At 40.5% G+C, this 19,926-nt stretch overlaps 1 long non-coding RNA gene across 1 annotated transcript in view; it reads left to right on the forward strand.

Moving 5' to 3' along the window:
- The window catches only part of LOC122138047, a 43,502-nt gene extending 30,297 nt beyond the window's left edge, over window positions 1-13,205 (forward strand). Inside the window, exons 4-5 of the long non-coding RNA XR_006155280.1 lie at window positions 11,534-11,598; window positions 11,745-13,205. This is a non-coding gene — a long non-coding RNA (uncharacterized LOC122138047). The remainder of the gene's footprint in view (window positions 1-11,533; window positions 11,599-11,744) is intronic.
- The last annotated feature ends 6,721 nt before the right edge of the window (window positions 13,206-19,926 follow it).

The following is a 19,926-nucleotide window of genomic DNA, read 5'->3' on the forward strand; positions in this document are numbered from 1 at the left end:
TTCAAAATCCATCTTTTAATGAAGCACTTCAGGGAACAGGTGCACATCTTAAAAAATACAGTAGATCTTCATGCAGCAGGTTTTGTTCAATAGCGGTACATAAAACCACTCCTCTGGGTTGAATCTAACCATGTACCCGTAACCCACTAATGGAGCTATGCAGCGTAAAAACAGACGTAGTACTGTATGTCGCACTACATTTCTCACAACTGCCAGGAAACTGTGAAGAAAGGGATTTCCCTAAGCTTAAAAGACGGTGAGGGGCGTTGGGGGAAAGTGATGTGGTCACACAGAACACGTTCTGTTGGTTGACTTTAAAACTTGTTTAGTTTGTAAAAGTTAGTTCAGTTTCTTATGTTTTTATGTTGTTTTTAATTTTCCGCTTTCATTTAGAGGTTGCACGGCGTACGGTAGGTGTGCTATATTTAGCTGCGGTAAAGTACATACATGAACGTAGGTGAGTGAACTCACTGAAAGGGCGGGAAAAAAAACAAAAAACAGGTTTTACCTCACCCCTTGTTCCTACACTGACATAAACTGTGTTTTCCCTATAAAAATCTTGACTTCTGCATGCACTGGTAACTTGTTTTTGGGTAATATATCTTTATTTTTATTTTTTTGGTCTTTATTCTTGTGTTAGGCACAATACAATAAATATAGCTTTATTTATGCTTAAAAGCAAGATTAAGTTTTTTTTTTTTTTAACGTTTTTTATTATTTTAGGTAAAAATTTGATTATGATTGTATCTGTCTTTATTCTTTTTGGTTTCTGATTATCAGTTAATAATCTGGGTATTGCTAAACATAGCATAGCAGGGTTTTTCTTTTCTTGTGTTTCGAGCTCCCAAACCAGACGTTTAAATTTATCTATGATTGGTTCCCTTTTCCAGTTTTCAAACACAGTTTTCTGCTTTAAACATAGATTGAGATGATCTTTGATCCATATAAAGATCAGGATAAAGTTTATTTTTGATTTGGAGGTGTACAGATACGCGTATACAACAAATATATTACAAATCAGGTTTTTTTTTTTTGGAAATTGTGAGATTACCAATTCATGATCACTTAATCAAAATTATATTTTAAATTAATTAATTTGTTTAGGTTTTTTTTATTATTATTATATATGATTAGTCAGTATCTATCTATCTATCTATCTATCTATCTATCTATCTATCTATCTATCTATCTATATATCTATCTATATATATATATATATATAAATATAATATAAATATATATATATACATATATATATATATATATATATATATATATATATATATATATATATGTGTGTGTGTGTGTGTGTGTGTGTGTGTGTGTGTGTATGTGTGTGTAATTTTTAATCCCAAAACGTTTTGTCTATTCATAGGCTGAGGTCCTTTTATCTCTTTGAATTTTTTTTTTTTTTTATTTCATTAACTCACTTAAATGATAATAAATATTAGTGTATTAAATTATATACTTCCTAATAATTCTGTTAATATCAGAAGCTCAAAACTGATTATAGTATTTCATACTCTTACTCATTTCATACTATATATATTTTTGACTTAAGTCAGTGACTATATATAATTTTAATAGCTCAAAGCCTACACTGAAAAAAGAAAAAAAAAACAACAATAAAGAATCAGTGTATTATTGAGTTTCATATACTTGTTTTAAAAAGTCCTTACCTGTATTTCTGTCATCAAGAAAGGCTTGTAAACATTCCATTCATCAGTGCTTAGATAAAAGTGAGTTTAACTTGGTCTGTTGCAGTCAACTTCAAATCAGTATGCTTGCCTAGTGTGTGTGTGTGTTTGAGGCTGTGTTCTCGTTACTGAAGTGCATATACACACTTGAAAAACCTCAAAGCCAAAAGTTCCTTTTTTTTTCTTGGTTGGGTTAAAACATGAGTTGCTGGTTCATCAGAAACAGTCTTTTCACAGGAACAGAGTTAACATGCTGCTGAATTTGAACCAGAAACTGACTTATGAAGTCTTCATATTTAACAGTATTCACATTTAAAGCATGAACACCACCATATTACAGACAAGGAAAGTCACAGCTCCCAGAAGCATGGAAGAAAACGTCTACACATGTATTCACACTGACAAACACAATTTCACACTTAAACGCCCACATTCACTTGCTTACATGCTAAGATACACCCATGCAAGCACATATGCAGACTCAAATGCTGTAACAAGCTTTATAGTAAAAAAGCAGGAGATCTTGGAAGTTCCAGAAAATTCTCTCTTTCTCTTTCTCTTCCTCTTTCTGTCAATGCATCATGTATGTTTGTGCATCATGAATTAAACTCTGCCCAGTCACCATCCAGTCTATTGCTCTTATATTTCCTTTAACCACACGTAATTCCTTGGTAACTTGAAGTGTGAACAACTTGGAGTATTCATAAATGAAGACATGCTAACCAAAAATGCTCAAATCTCTAACGCGCAATGTGAGCAATGCTAGTAATTCTGTTCACTTTAGAAAGAGACACTTGATTGTATTTTTGGCCTTTTTAATTCACAGCATGCCATAGTATACAGTGGGGATGGACAAAATAATGTGAACACTCTAATAACATCTGTATAGGCTACAGTGAAAAAACTAAAGTTGCAATTATCTTTTTGATCTCTATATTCCCTAGGTTGTATATCAGTGTAGTATAAATTGTGTAGCAGTGACCTTTTAGCAGATGTTTCTGTAAGCTTAAAAGCCCAATTGTTTAGTGTTTTAAAGGGGTCATCGGATGCTACATGCGCTTTTATAAGTTGTTTAAACTGAAATGTGTGTTGGCAGTGTGTGTACACAACCACCCTATAATGATAAAAATCCAACCAGTGTTTTCTTTTAAATCTACTAAAATATTTACCCCTTTCTCAAATCGAGCCGATCTCAGATGCCTGTCTTTGTGACATCACGCAAACAGGCCCCTCCCACAATAGTTTGATTGACAGTAGCGTTTCAGCACAGACTGGACTGGCGTCTTACCTTAGACCCACCCTGAGTGAGCCGTCATCAGTCTGCCATTGTTTCACCACCAGAGCAGATGTAGACAAGAATGTCTCCAAAGCGATTGAGGTGTTTTGTTGTTGGATGTAAATGAACATAGCAGTCGTCATTTACTCCCGACATCTGTAGGATTTCCTAATTGAACCAGCAGGTGTTCCCGATTGCTGCTCCTGTCGCGTAGCAACAGTGCGAGAAGAGAGCTGCCATAGATGTTATTTGTTAATGAGAATGAAAATAACTGGAGCCTGAATTGTTAGTTTTTGACTTTTAATTACCGAATTACACTTTAGATGTAAGTATTGGGTTTCGACTTACTTTAATATTGTAATGACATGAAAAAAATACAAAATATAAGCAAATAAATGTCGACTTATATCTTACCAAAATGTGATTTTATGCTGTTTATCCTATTATGGATTATTATGTACATAAATGGACCATGGTGAATGGTCTTCAACCCTGTTTCATTTTAAGCAGCTGAATATAAAAAGTTAACATACAAACGTTACAGCCGCTCGTCAATGGCAGCTGTCATAGTATGCAACATATATATGCGACATACAGTATACTGTAGTGCAGCCGTAATATTAATGCAAGACCACCATATGTAATGTTTTTTTCCCTCTGCAGAATACATAGGCTACTTTTACTTATATTATGAAGGTTAATACTTAAGGTTTTAAATGCATGCATTTTTTCCTCAATGCACAAATAGTAGTAGTTACTGAAAGTTTTTGCCTAAAACATTTGTAGTCATATCTTGCAGGACTGCACTACAAAATAAATAAATAATAATAAAAATAAAATAAAAATAGAAGTAAAGGACTTGTCTACCTATTAAGTAGACTTATATGCTTACTTGTCCTATTGTTGTGGGCTTTATGGGTGAGGGCTAATTGTTGTGAACACAAGAGGTCCTAGTGGAAATATTACATATGGGTAATGCCTTACATCTGAGCCACAATGGCAGAGTTTTTGTCCCAAGTAAAGGAATTATCAAATTCTGCCCTTGATTTAATAAATACAAGAAGTGGTATTATTAGTTTAAGCCACAGAACTGTCATTCGCTATTTTGTTTGAATAAAAGTCCCGTCGTCACTGGCACACTATGAATTCTGGGATAGGGTAGGCTGCGAAGATTTGGCGGTAACCTTCGTCGCGCCTCAGTGATGTAATCGCCTTCAAATGCAGCCTTCGAAGGATGCGACCTTTGAATTGGCACAGCCTTCATCGCGGTGCCATGACACAATCAGCCTTCAAATGCACACTTCGAAGGACGTAGCCTATGAATTGGGATGCAGCTTCTGAGAGTGGCTCGGAAGAGAGGGGTGGGGTCAGCAGAGCACATTAACATTTAAAGAAAAATGCTACAAAACGGCTTGCTAAAACTGACCACAGCTTCTACAACATCTCTAAAGCAACTGGCAGATGTTCTGATAGATGACTGGAGAATATTTAAAGGAGACTATTTTAGGAAGGTTGGAAGCTGAATTAAAGGCAAAGGGTGGTAAAACACCTTAATAATAAAGTATTGTTCATATTATTTTTCTAAACCCGATGAGGTGAGGAATTAGAAATTAGAGCGAGAATAAAAGGATTGGGAAATTGTTGCATGCCAGATTTGACTTCTTATTGCCAACATAAGCATCAAAGCTCAACACTGTAAAATATTTCCGGGATTTCACAGCATGCAATTGTAATATTTCACAGTAAATTACATTATTATCACTATACAAGTTTTTATTGTGATATTCACAATATAATACCATATTTGGGAATTTTACTGTGAAAATAATGTAGGCGGAGCAGTTACAGTACAATACTGTGAATTTCGTCCTGCCTCCACGTTCTGTGTTTCAGACTGAGCTCTCTCATCTCCAATTTTCTCTGTGTAATCACTATCAACAGTCTGTGTAGTCTATACTAAAATTGTACTGTGTGAAAAAGCAATTCTTGGGGGGGTTTGAGGGTATGCTCCCCAGGAGATTTAAAAAAATAAAAAAAAAGACCCCTCAAATGATGTCTTCTAGTGAATTTTGAGGAAACATGGACAGATTTAGTCATACAACATAAGCCATCAATAGATTTAGGTTATCTGGATTAAAACAAGATTATAATGCAGGATTGTTGCAATGATAACCATGACTGTCAAAACATTTCCCTCTGATTCAATAAAGACTCTGTGAAGTACCCTTTTAGTCAAACATTATTTTTGGATTTAAGTTGTGCATCACCATCTTATGACACCGCTAAGATATCTGAGTTTAATTTGGCATGTCGACCATTTTTTAAAATTGGATAGTCATAGATGGTCGGAAAGTGGATGCATGCCAATTTTGTGACAGCAGTAGTTTAAAAACACACACACAAAAAGATAGACTAACGTTAGACCCTTATCTGACCTTACGATCATAGAATAAATCGATGAGACAACAAAGTATTGCGGATGTAAATAACGTAACAATGTGTTTGTTGCAGGGTTAACTGTCTGCTTATGGACTTTTTCGACTTGGTGTCAAAGTTACCTATAAACTCATTGCTAACTGCTTATCAACCTCTCTTCTCCGAGACACTGCGTACTGCAGACCCTGCCCAGGCTGCCCTGCTGCCTGCCACTGACTGCTGGTGAAATTTCGCGGGGGGTCGCTGCCGTGCTGGTGATGGGTGAAACCATTGTGACTGTGAGGGGGAGGGGATTCTAAATCGGCGATTTCTGTTTGAGAGGAGTTTGGTGTGGCCTTCAACGTGTAGGCTATGAACATAAAATATACTTAAAAAATATTATCTGATTTATAAATGGGGTGGCAACAGGGGTGGAAAGACTGTATCCCAGGGGTGGTAGCTGCCACCCTTTGCCACCCCGTAGATCCGCCTCTGGTTATGTAACATTGTGAATTATACACCATTGCAAACTGTATTTACTTTTTTTACCCATAGGCTCAGCATTTAGAATTTATTCACCTTATTTTAAAAATAAAAATATTTTTTTTTAATTTTATTGGCATCCAATCTCATGGCATTAACTAACTTCACAGCTAAATCAGTAATTCAAAAGGAGCATATTGCCAAATATGGAATAACTACTGTGTGGTCACAGTATACAGCTGTCATTTCACAATTATTTTGTACCACAGTAAATAACTGTGAAAGTAATGCAACCAGTAGCCAGTAATTTACAGTGAATTTACGTCATTTTTTTTTTTCTTACAGTGAATGCATTACTTAATGCATGTTAACCACAAGACTATGGCTGCAGAGTACATGATTTCAGCTGATTTAAAGCTGTCTTCATTATCAAACAGCTCCATCAAGGAAGTATGAATGAAAATTTCAGCCACAAAATTCACTTTAAAAGCTGAAACCTATATATATATATATATATATATATATATATATATATATAAAATATATATATATATAATATATATATATATATATATATATATAGTGATGTGAAACTTTAATGCTTCCTGACCACAAGGGACTGGATACTGATATCTCTACAACAAAAATAGTTCGTATTGAGCTCAGGTTGGATGACAAATGACAGCCTTCGTGAAATTTGCATCTACATGCTCTACCAACATTTAATCAGCATGCTTCAACAGAACCTTTCCAGTGCCTTATTGTGAGAATTACCTTCTTTTTTGGAATGGATATTTTTAGTGTTCCCCAGTTGCATTAATCAGATTTTTTATCATTAAAGTACACTGTTGGTCTTTAAGCCTTCTGTGGAAATCACAAGGCAGGAAGCATGGTTGTGAAAGACAGATAGATAGCTCACCTGATGAAACTCATTGTGCAATGAATTTTGTCTTTTTCACCATGCTATCACCATTTTAGGAATAATGATTTCAGATTACTTTACAAACGACAGTCAGTCTTCACTGGTATTTGTCGAGAGCGTGACTGTGTGTCAGACCACGTTAAAGAAAAAAAATAAAGAAGAAACAAAGAGAGACAGAGAAAGATTGTGTGATGATATAACATACTGTACATTGTGGGGGAAAATGCAAACTGTTTCTTTACAGATAAGCAGAATGAGCCTCTATAGATCACAACGTTGTCATGAGTGAAAACATGTCTTGATGACTCACGGCTGGTTGCTTACTGATGCTTCACTGGACGCTCAACCAGCCACCTGCTGCTGCCTCTCTTTCCAAGGAAATCACTCTGATTTGTATGGATGGCAGGGGCGCTGCACAAGATCCCGGGCCCTATGCATAGGCAGTCCTGATGGGCCCCCATGAAAATATCCAGGTAAAATAAAATATATTCCAGACTTTTCAAGGGCCCTCTCTTCCTTTGGGGCCCTGGTAATCAGTACTGGTTTTACCCCCAGTCCGACGCCCCTGATGGATGGTAACAGTAGTTGTGACGATATTACGAATTATGTTATGTAATAATATTTGTTATGTAATAATGTAAAGCATAAAAAATACCTACAAAAATTGAATTATCCCAATAACATGAATCTTTCTCATAAAGTAATTTCAACGAGAACAGGACAAACTGCAATGCTTTTTAATAATTCAATAAAAGAAAGACAACTTAAAACTGTAAAATCATGAAGCACAGACTGTATCAGCAGGCCCGGCTCCAGAATCAAATCACTGAGGGTGCTTCTTAAATAAGTGAGGGTACACACACACACACACACATACACACACACACACACACACATATATACACACATACACACACATACACACCCCTAATATATATATATATATATATATATATGTATATATTAGGGGTGTGCCCGAAACCGAATACCTTATTCGGAAAGGCACAGATAATGGCTTCAAAAACGAATAACGGATAACGAAAAATTCTGCCTGAATATTCGGCTGAGGCTGCAGCACAGTCTGGTGTTTGCTAGATTCACAGGTGAGCCAGGGATCAGCACAATATTTTACAAAATCCTCTAAATTCACTCAATGAGTGTGTGAAGTGAATGAACGTAAACTTTCTGAATGAAAAGAGTGCAAATCAAACATGTTGCCACTCCGTGCATCTCTCAGAAATCTGAGCTTGGCAAGAGTAGGCCTAATATTACCTACAATATTACATCATACACGTTCTACTCTTTGTGTAATATAAAAGGCAATGATTTAAACCTTATAGGCTACGATATGATACATGAATGAAACAGCACAGCACGATTTCCAATCAAACAGTCGCGTTGCTGTCTCTGTGTGTCTCCGTCTCTCAAAAACCAAACCAGCTCTCAGTCAAGAGTATAGGCTAATAATCAACTTAAATACAGATACATTTTCTACTAGGCCTTCATGTTTGCTTCCTTAACTTTTGCTGGCTTGTGTGGCACATGCACATTTGTTTAGTGAAGTTCAAAAAAGACTTGTTTAAAATAGTTCTGCATTATAAAAATGTTAGCCTTAAATTAATTCATTCACTAAATGTTTGTCATGAAATCTTCCTACTTGTATGATACATTTATTTTTTAGAAATTCTTAATTTTATATTTTAGAACACTGAATGGGGCAAATAGTCAAAATATTTTCCATACTCTGCTCTTTTTTCCCCATAGGTTCTCCAGACCTACAAATTACTTAAGTGAAATACTTTTTTAAACTCTGCAGGAACCTGTGAGCCAAAGGAATTCATGTTGTTTTACATAATCCTCTAAAATTACAACACAGTAACAGTATATATATATAAAGTGATGTGAAACTTCACTGCTCGCTGACCACAAGGGACTGGATACTGATATCTCTACAACAAAAATAGTTCGTATTGAGCTCAGGTTGGATGACAAATGACAGCATTCGTGAAATTTGCATCTACATGAATGCTGTACCAACATTTAATCAGCATGCTTCAACAGAACCTTTCCAGTGCCTTATTGTGAGAATTGCCTTGTTTTTTTGAAACAGATATTTTTAATGTTCTCCAGTTGCATTAATCAGATTTTTTATCATTAAAGTACACTGTTGGTCTTTAAGCCTTCTGTGGAAATCACAAGGCAGGAAGCATGGTTGTGAAAGACAGATAGATAGCTCACCTGATGAAACTCATTGTGCAATGAATTTTATCTTTTTCACCATGCTATCACCATTTTAGGAACAATGATTTCAGATTACTTTACAAACGACAGTCAGTCTTCACTGGTATTTGTCGAGAGCGTGACTGTCTGTCAGACCACGTTAAAGAAAAAAAAAGAAAGAAGAAAGAAAGAGAGACAGAGAAAGATTGTGTGACGATATGACATACTGTACATTGTGGGGGGAAATGCAAACTGTTTCTTTACAGATAAGCAGAATGAGCCTCTATAGATCACAAAATTGTCATGAGTGAAAACATGTCTTAATAGTGTGAATCAAACAATACCATTCTTTAAGCAGAGCAAACTTTGTTGTGAGCAGTTTCATGAAGGAACTGTTTTCTTTCTAGAGATAGTTTCTACATGAAACTGCTCACAATAAGGTCTGTGGATTATCTTAAGTAACCTGATCATCATTTCTGGAAAAATACATTGCTGTAGAGTGAGAATTGTTCTGATTATGATACTAATGATGTATTCATTTCATTTAAAGGATCTAAATGTAAACAAAAAGGTTGCCCCACTGCCTGTAGTCAACATAAACGATTCAGACCTGCTATCACTTCAGAATTGAATTATTTGGCTTTGAAAAAATGTTTTAAAAAAGGCCTATATTTGCAACTGTTTTGGTTTTAAAACAGAAAATTAATGGTCTATTATGAGAATGACAGATTTGTAATATCAAAACTGTTAAGTGATTAGTTATGTAACATTGTGAATTATACACATCAAAAAACATTAACTACTTTTTACCACACATAGGCTCAGCATTTAGAATTTATTCACCTTATTTTAAAAATACAAATATTTTTTTAAGTTTTATTGGCATCCAATCTCATCTGCTTCCTACAGTGGCCTTGAAGGGCAAAACAGATTACAATTCTGATAACAAAATAACAAATTAAAAACGCAAATGCAAATCTAAAAAAACTAAATAATTCAGAAAACACAACAACAATTGAGAAAACATTATAACAAGTCAGAAAGCACAATGACAAATTAAAAATAATAATAATAATAATAATAATGAGTCAGAAAACACAACAACATCTCAGAAAACATTATAACAGGTCAGAAAACACAACGACAAATCCGAGATATAGAAAGAACCAGCAAAAAAAAGCAGAGTCCTGGTAGAAAGTTCGGAGATGGTCTTAATGTAGCTCGGTTTAAATGTATTATATGAATTGCGTTTACTATGAAATAAAACATATGAAGTATGACACTTTGTCCAAATAACCTGCCTTATTAGCATTTTGGCAGTGAGATTTTATCAGCTCCAGTGGTGCAGGTGGTTAAGTGAGTTCTCTTGGCATTTTGATGCGATCAACCCATGTTCGATCCCACCTTTTGCCGAACTTTTTTTTCTCCCTTTTCAAATCTCTTATTAACAATCGATTGTATTTACACTAAGTGAAAATAGCAGTTTTTTTTAGCAATATGCTATTTATACTAAGTGCAAATTCCTATTTACACCATGTTAAAATAGCAGGATTTTCTGCTATGTATACTACGTGTTGCAAATAGTGGCAATTATCTGCTCTTCAGTATTGTAGTACATAATAAACAGTATGCAATAATAAAGTATTGAGTGTAAATTATAATTTTAATTCAAATTATTAAATGGATGCCACCTTATTGGTACAATAAAGCCCTACTTACACCTACCCTAACCCTACCCTATACTTTATTTTCACCTTTTTGATTATTTCCTTATTTTTTTATTGAAAATAAATGCCTTTACGATGTGATACGAGATTTGAAAAGGGAGAAAAAAAGTTTGGCATAAGGTGGGATCAAACCCGGGTCGATCGCGTTAAAAAGTCAACTGCACACTTAAGCACCTGCACCACTGGGCAGGTTATTTGGACAAAGTATATATAGACACTTTGTACGTTTTATTCCATAGTAAGAACGATTCATATAATACATTTAAACTGAGCTATTTTAAGACCATCTCCGAACTTTTTACCAGGACTCTGCTGTTTTTCGACTTGTTCTTTCTGTATACGTTGATTGACAGATGTCTCATCCAGTCAGTGGTGAGTAATCCCAAACCAATGGCGCTGTTTCAAACTATACCTACCTCTTCCGGTTTGTCTGATTTGTCTTTGTGTTTTCTGACTTGTTATTTTGTTTTCGAATTTGTCATTGTGTTTTCTGACTTACGATGTTTTCTGAATTGTTGTTGTGTTTTCTGAATTGTTATTTTGTTTTTTAGATTTGCATTTGCGTTTGTAATTTGTTATTTTGTTTTCAGAATTGTAATCTGTTCTGCCCTTCACGGCCACCATAGCTTCCAGCTATTTTTAGCTGTAAGCAGCATGTTTTGCTGCTTAAACTTGCAAACTGGTGTTGTCTTACCATATTATTTTAATGTATTATCTTCCTTATGAACACACTGGTTTGTATTGCAAACAGTTTTACCATTTACTTGTTATTCTTCTCGTTATTTTCCTACAGCGGCTAATGAACCGGAAGTCTCGCACATTCACAGAAAATGGCTTATGTCTGCGTTGAAAAATAAGGTGGATTGCAATTTTTTTTTTTTAACTCAGTAGTTAGAGTATGCCACCACACTAAATTTTTCACTCTAATTTCTTAAACAAATAAGTAAATAAATCTTGATTTATTTTCTGAACAGTAAGTAGCAGTATATCTGTTTTTGTTTCAGGTGACACAATGAAGTTGAGGGCATGGATGCTGACATTGGAGGGAGAAGCTGATTTCATAACTACTCTGGCTGCCATTTTTGCCATTTCAATTTGAAATTTGCTGAAGATGATTCTTACACTCTGGAATTTATCAAAGGTAATTTCTACATAATCTTGTCCTGGAGGGCTTGTTTTTATTTGGTGGGTTAAACAAGGAATGTTTGGATGTGTTGTGATTTTGCGAGACGCCCAGGACCACAGCAGCCAAGCGATGACGACCCCGCTTCTTCCCCTCAAACAAGTGGTGTGTTGCAGATTCAACATTTGTTTCTGTGCTGGAGACCAGAGAGGAAGCATTTTTTAAAAGGATCCCGATCCTCCTTCCTCTGCAAACAGTACATATAAAATGATGAACACTGTTGTGTGCAAATGCTCTGCCTGGATTAATCACACACCTCTACTTTGTTGCAGGACTGTTCTTGACTGTGTGTTTGTGATGGAAATGTTTTTAAGCTGCTGTTATTTAAATGGTTAGGGTTAATATCACCTTGTTCGGTCACCTTTTTGGTCTGTACTGCAACAGCAGTGACCCACTGAAGGTGGTCACTGGGAACTGACACCTTTTTCATCCCACTTGAAAGAAACTAGAGAGACAAGCACAAACAAACTCAGAGAGGCAGTGAGGACATATCAACCAGCAAGTCTGTACTCTGATCGGGAAACTCATTGACTTGAATGGATGTCAGTCTAGTGTGTAAGTAATGCTCCAACACCAGAATGGACAAACCAAACTCTGGCTTTGTGTTAAGCTGTGGTCATGCAGTAGGATGATCCTTGAATATGTTCTATAGTGTGTCCTGGTTCAGTGGAGAGAAGCATGATCATCTGAACCTCTTTGCTGGAAAGTTTAGACAGGATTTATTAAACTGCAAAATAAATGTTTTTTAAAAAAATTTTTTAATAAAATTAACAATATTTTTTTTTAATTAATAAATTTTACAGTAAATTAAAAGCGTATTACTGGCCACTGATTTGCATTACTATTTCAGTTTACACTGTAATTCTACAGCAGAATACTGCTAAATCGCAGGAATCTGATGGCATTAACTAACTTCACAGCTAAATCAGTAATTCAAAAGGAGCATATTGCCAAATATGGAATAACTACTGTGTGGTCACAGTATACAGCTGTCATTTCTCAATTATTTTGTACCACAGTAAATAACTGTGAAAGTAATGCAACTAGTAGCCAGTAATTTACTGTGAATTTACGTCTTTTTTTTTTTTTTTTTTTTTTTTTTTTTTTTTTTACAGTGAATGCATTACTTAATGCATGTTAACCACAAGACTATGGCTGCAGAGTACATGATTTCAGCTGATTCAAAGCTGTCTTCATTATCAAACAGCTCCATCAAGGAAGTATGAATGAAAATTTCAGCCACAAAATTCACTTTAAAAGCTTAAACCTATATATATATATATATATATATATATATATATATATATATATATATATATATATATAGATATATAAAGTGATGTGAAACTTTAATGCTTCCTGACCACAAGGGACTGGATACTGATATTTCTACAACAAAAATAGTTTGTATTGAGCTCAGGTTAGATGACAAATGACAGCCTTCATGAAATTTGCATCTACATGCTCTAGCAACATTTAATCAGCATGCTTCAACAGAACCTTTCCAGTGCCTTATTGTGAGAATTACCTTCTTTTTTGGAACGGATATTTTTAGTGTTCCCCAGTTGCATTAATCAGATTTTTTATCATTAAAATACACTGTTGGTCTTTAAGCCTTCTGTGGAAATCACAAGGCAGGAAGCATGGTTGTGAAAGACAGATAGATAGCTCACCTGATGAAACTCATTGTGCAATGAATTTTGTCTTTTTCACCATGCCATCACCATTTTAGGAACAATGATTTCAGATTACTTTACAAACGACAGTCAGTCTTCACTGGTATTTGTCGGGAGCGTGACTGTCTGTCAGACCACGTTAAAGAAAAAAAAATAAAGAAGAAACAAAGAGAGACAGAGAAAGATTGTGTGATGATATAACATACAGTACATTGTGGGGGAAAATGCAAACTGTTTCTTTACAGATAAGCAGAATGAGCCTCTATAGATCACAACGTTGTCATGAGTGAAAACATGTCTTGATGATCACGGCTGGTTGCTTACTGATGCTTCACTGGACGCTCAACCAGCCACCCGCTGCTGCCTCTCTTTCCAAGGAAATCACTCTGATTTGTATGGATGGCAGGGGCGCTGCACAAGATCCCGGGCCCTATGCATAGGCAGTCCTGATGTGCCCCCATGAAAATATCCAGGTAAAATAAAATATATTCCAGACTTTTCAAGGGCCCTCTCTTCCCTTTGGGGCCCTGGTAATCAGTACTGGTTTTACCCCCAGTCCGACGCCCCTGATGGATGGTAACAGTAGTTGTGACGATATTATGAATTATGTTATGTAATAATATTTGTTATGTAATAATGTAAAGCATAAAAAATACCTACAAAAAGTGAATTATCCCAATAACATGAATCTTTCTCATAAAGTAATTTCAACGAGAACAGGACAAACTGCAATGCTTTTTAATAATTCAATAAAAGAAAGACAACTAAAAACTGTAAAATCATGAAGCACAGACTGTATCAGCAGGCCCGGCTCCAGAATCAAATCACTGAGGGTGCTTCTTAAATAAGTGAGGGTACACACACACACACACACACATATATACACACATACACACACATACACACCCCTAATATATATATATATATATATATATATGTATATATATGTATATATATAAATTAGGGGTGTGCCCGAAACCGAATACCTTATTCGGAAAGGCACAGATAATGGCTTCAAAAACGAATAACGGATAACGAAAAATTCTGCCCGAATATTCGGCTGAGGCTGCAGCACAGTCTGGTGTTTGCTAGATTCACAGGTGAGCCAGGGATCAGCACAATATTTTACAAAATCCTCTAAATTCACTCAATGAGTGTGTGAGAAGTGAATGAACGTAAACTTTCTGAATGAAAAGAGTGCAAATCAAACATGTTGCCACTCCGTGCATCTCTCAGAAATCTGAGCTTGGCAAGAGTAGGCCTAATATTACCTACAATATTACATCATACACGTTCTACTCTTTGTGTAATATAAAAGGCAATGATTTAAACCTTATAGGCTACGATATGATACATCAATGAAAAAGCACAGCACGATTTCCAATCAAACAGCCGCGTTGCTGTCTCTGGGTGTCTCCGTCTCACAAAAACCAAACCAGCTCTCTGTCAAGAGTATAGGCTAATAATCAACTTAAATACAGATACATTTTCTACTAGGACTTCATGTTTGCTTCCTTAACTTTTGCTGGCTTGTGTGGCACATGCACATTTGTTTAGTGAAGTTCAAAAAAGACTTGTTTAAATAGTTCTGCATTATAAAATGTTAGCCTTAAATTAATTCATTCACTAAATGTTTGTCATGAAATCTTCCTACTTGTAGGATAAATTTATTTTTAGAAATTCTTAATTTTATATTTTAGAACACTGAATGGGGCAAATAGTCAAAATATTTTCCATACTCTGCTCTTTTTTCCCCATAGGTTCTCCAGACCTGCAAATTACTTAAGTGAAATACTTTTTTAAACTCTGCAGGAACCTGTGAGCCAAAGGAATTCATGTTGTTTAACATAATCCTCTAAAATTACAACACAGTAACAAGTGTGTGAAGTAGCTAAATGAGTTTATGAATGAAATAAGCGCAGATAAAATAGCAGTGTTGCAGTTGCCTTTTTCCATGCATTTCCTGGAAATGACTTAAATCAATTTCCATATTTCTAAATTGCGTAGGAACCGTTACTGTTTTAATTTAGATACTTAAATATCTATTTATTGGATCACGAAAGGTCCCCAAGCTGGTACTCAAACTCATGTTGCTCTCAGCACTGCTTGTACAAGGAAATCAGCTCCGACTGTTAGAAGATGTTTAAATAGGCGAAATGTTATAATCATGAAAAAAAATATATATATTATTTTAGTTAAACATGGCATATTTGTTCAGTGATAACTACGAAAAAAGATAGGCTCTAAGACCATGAACATAACGGTCTTATCAAGCACTGTACGAAATTCTGGTTCAAGCTCCGCCTACTTCTTTTATCCGAATACAGATACAAATACGAATAATTTTTTGATTGATACAGATACAAATACAGATACAAATACTGGCTTCCCTGCACACCCCTAATATATATATATTGTGGCGGGGTGAAGGACACGACGAGTAAGTACAGGTGAGTTCCCCGAAGGGCAGATTTTATTAATAAATAGTGTGGCAGAAGGCGGTGAGATGAGGTGGTCCGGTGCGGGGTGCTCAGCTTCCTCTGGGCTCTGTGTGCTGTGGCGGTGTGGGTCCGTTGTGCTCTCCCGTGTGCGGTGGAGCTGGCGGTCACACACACTGCTCTCTGAAAGCAAGACAGACAGTTAGGATTAGTTGGCTCTCCTGGAGACATCTCTCCACTCTGTGTTCGTTTGCTGTGCTTAAATAGGCAGCTCTTGATGATCCGCAGGTGTGGCCGCTCAGCCCGTGATGGTTTCCAGGGCGACGCTGATGAGAGCTCGGGACACGTGTCACACCCCCCCCACCCCCTGTCGGCGTTGGCGTTGGCCGTCCCCGCTCGATGTTGCACGTTGAAGTTGAAGTCCTGGAGCGCCAGGAACCACCGTGTCACTCTCGCGTTCATCTCCTTGGCCCGGGCCATCCACTGCAAGGGGGCGTGATCTGTAACGAGAGTGAAGGGGCGGCCGAGGAGGTAATACCTGAGCTCCAGGACTGCCCACTTGACGGCCAGCGCCTCCCTCTCCACCATAACGTACGGTTGTTCCGTGGGGGTCAGCTTTCGGCATATGTAGATCACCAGGTGTTCCTCGCCGTCGTGGACCTGGGAGAGGACGGCTCCCAACCCGGTGTCGGATGCGTCCGTCTGCACCAGGAAGGGACAGTTAAAGTCAGGCGCTCGGAGTACCAGCTCCGTTGTGAGGGCTGCCTTTATCCGGTGGAACGCCGCCTCCGTCTCGGGGGTCCACGGGACCTTCTCTGGTTGCCCCTTCCTGGTCAGATCTGTCAGGGGAGAGGCTAAGGAGGAGAAGTTAGGGATAAAGCAGCGGTAATATCCTGCCAACCCCATAAAGGCCCGTACCTGCGTCTTGGAGGTGGGCCGTGGCGCGGAGAGGATTGCTGCCACCTTCTTCTCCTGAGGTCTGATCAGGCCGCGACCCACCTGGTACTCCAGATACTTTGCTTCCGAGAGGACCAGGTGACACTTCCGGGGGTTGGCAGTCAGGCCAGCTCGGCGTAGTTCCAGTAGCACCCTCCGCAGCCTCTCCAGGTGGTCCTCCCAAGTCTCCGAGTGTATTACCACGTCGTCGATGTAGGCCGCCGCGTAGGCCTGATGCGGCCGGAGGAGGACGTCCATTAGCCTCTGGAAGGTGGCCGGTGCTCCGTGGAGGCTGAAGGGAAGGACCCGGTATTGCCAGTGTCCATTTGGGGTCGAGAAGGCCGTCTTCGGCTTGGCCTGTTCCAAGAGGGGGACTTGCCAGTATCCCTTTGTGAGGTCGAGGGTTGATATAAACCGGGCCCTTCCCAGACGATCCAACAGCTCATCGACGCAGGGCATGGGGTAGCAGTCGAACTCGGAGACTTCGTTGAGGCGGCGGAAGTCATTACAGAAGCGGAGGGTGCCGTCGGGCTTCAGAACCATGACGATAGGACTGGACCATGGACTGTGAGATGGTTCAATTACCCCTAACCTCAACATCTCCTGTACTTCCTCTTCGATGGCGTGTCTCCGAGCCTCCGGGACCCGGTAGGGCCGCTGCCGGACGATGGTTCCGGGTGGCGTGCGGACGTCGTGTTCCAAGACGTGGGTCCGCCCAGGCTGGGGGGAGAACACATCCGGAAACTGAATGACCAGGTGCTGCAGCTCGGTCTTCTGGGCGGCGGAGAGTTGAGGGTCCATGTCCACAACCACGGGAGTCGCTTTGGTGTAGGCCGAGAGCTGAGGCCCAGTTCTGACCCAGCGCTTCAGGAGGTTAATGTGATAAAGCTGGTCCCTCCTCCGTCTTCCGGGCTGCCGCTCTCGGTATGTAACGGGGCCGACCTTTTCGGTGACGGTGTATGGCCCCTGCCAGGTGGCCAAGAACTTGCAGGCGGCCGTAGGGACCAGAACCAGGACATGGTCTCCTCGCTGGAACTCCCGTGGTTGGGCCGCCCGATTATAGTGTCGTTGCTGGGCCTGTTGCACCTTGACGAGGTGCTCCCGGACGATGGGCATCACTCGGTCGATCCGCTCCTGCATCTCCCGCACGTGTTCCACGGTGGTACGGTGTACGGCCGGTTGTTGTTCCCAGGCCTCTCGGGCAACGTCGAGCAGACCACGGGGCTGGCGGCCAAAGAGCAACTCAAACGGTGTGAAGCCGGTGGAGGCCTGAGGGACCTCCCGAACCCCGAAGGGGACGTATGGCAGCATCTTGTCCAAGTCCCTTTTATCTTCGGCCGTCACTCGGCGCAGCATCTGTTTCAGGGTCTGGTTGAACCGCTCGACGAGCCCGTCGGTCTGGGGGTGGTACACCGTAGTACGGAGCTGCTGGACCTTCAGGAGTTTGCAGAGGTCCGCCATCATCCGGGACATGAACGGGGTGCCCTATTCAGTCAGTATCTGGGATGGGATGCCGACCCGACTGCACAGCAGGAAGAGTTCCTGGGCGATGGCTTTGGTAGTGGCCTTGCGGAGGGGGATGGCCTCAGGGTAGCGGGTGGCATAATCCACGATGACCAGGATGTGTTCGTGCCCCCGGGCGGACTTCAGCAGCGGCCCCACTAAGTCCATCCCGATCCGCTCGAAGGGCACCTCAATGATGGGCAGCGGTATCAGCGGGCTGGGGGGAGGGGTCTGTGGTGAAGTCCGCTGGCAGGTTGGGTAGGCTTGGCAGAACCGCTGGACTTCGGCCTCTAGGCCCGGCCAGTGGAACCAGTCACGGAGGCGCTGGACGGTGTTCTGTACTCCTAGGTGTCCTGCCATGGGGTGTGCGTGGGCTATCTCCATCACCGTTCCTGTCTTGCTGCGCGGGTCAACCAGCAGCGTCTTTTCCTCCCCCCTCCGCTGTGCGAAACAGTACAGCAGGCCATTTTTCACTATAAAGTGAGGGGTGGTACCGGCAGATCCTTGACCAGTCCGACATCTATGGGCCAGGCGCCGGGCAGTGCAGCGATGGTAACCCGTCGTTCCGGCACGTCCCTGGTGTCGCTGTGCACACAGGTGATGGAGAGCTTCGTTTTGGCTTCAGGCCGCGGGGGCAACACCGCCGTCTTCACGAGGATGACCGCGCTGCCGGAGTCCAGAAGAGCGAGGAAGGGGCGGCCGTTTAGGTGAACCTCCGCCCGCGGCGCGTTCTCCGTGTGCACGGTGCAGCCTGCCAGCCAAGGTCGTGGCGGAGAACGGGGTGCCTCGGTGGGCATAGGCTCATCTCGAGGGCCGGGAACTGCCGGCCTGCTCACCGGTCGCTGGGTGCCCTCCGGCGTGCACCGCTCCTGGACCACCCTTCGGGGAAACGGCGGCGCTCTCTCCCCAACCTCCCGGTGTTGGGTGGCCTCTGCCAGCTCGATGGCCTCCACCAGCTCGTCCACGTTCGCGGGGTTACGCATGCCGGCTGCCTGACGTAGCGGGCGGGGAAGGGCCCGCAGGAGGCGATCCACGACGACACGCTCCGCTACCTGGTGTGCGTTGGGTCCCCCGGCCAGTAACGAGTGCTGCGCGAGACGGGAGAGATTGGCCGCCTGAGCTCGGGCAGGCTGTCGTGGATCAAAGGCCCATTCATTGAAGAGCTGCGCGGCGCTGATCGGTGAGAGCCCCATCCGGCCCAGGATTTCCTTTTTCAACTCCTCGTAAGACTCGTTGAGCTCTGGGGGAAGCGTGAAATAAGCCTGTTGGGCCTCTCCCGTCAGTAGCGGGGCGATGATCCGGGCCCACTCTGCCTTGGGCCATGCCTCCCAGGTGGCCACGGTCTCAAACATCTGGAGGTACATGGTAACGTCATCGTGGGATGTCATCCTCGGCAGCAGCTGCGTGGCCTGGACACAGGGGTCAGGCAGCAGAGTACGTGTGCCGGCAG

The sequence above is a fragment of the Cyprinus carpio genome, chromosome A3 (genome assembly GCF_018340385.1).
Source record: "Cyprinus carpio isolate SPL01 chromosome A3, ASM1834038v1, whole genome shotgun sequence".
Classification (NCBI taxonomy): domain Eukaryota; kingdom Metazoa; phylum Chordata; class Actinopteri; order Cypriniformes; family Cyprinidae; genus Cyprinus; species Cyprinus carpio.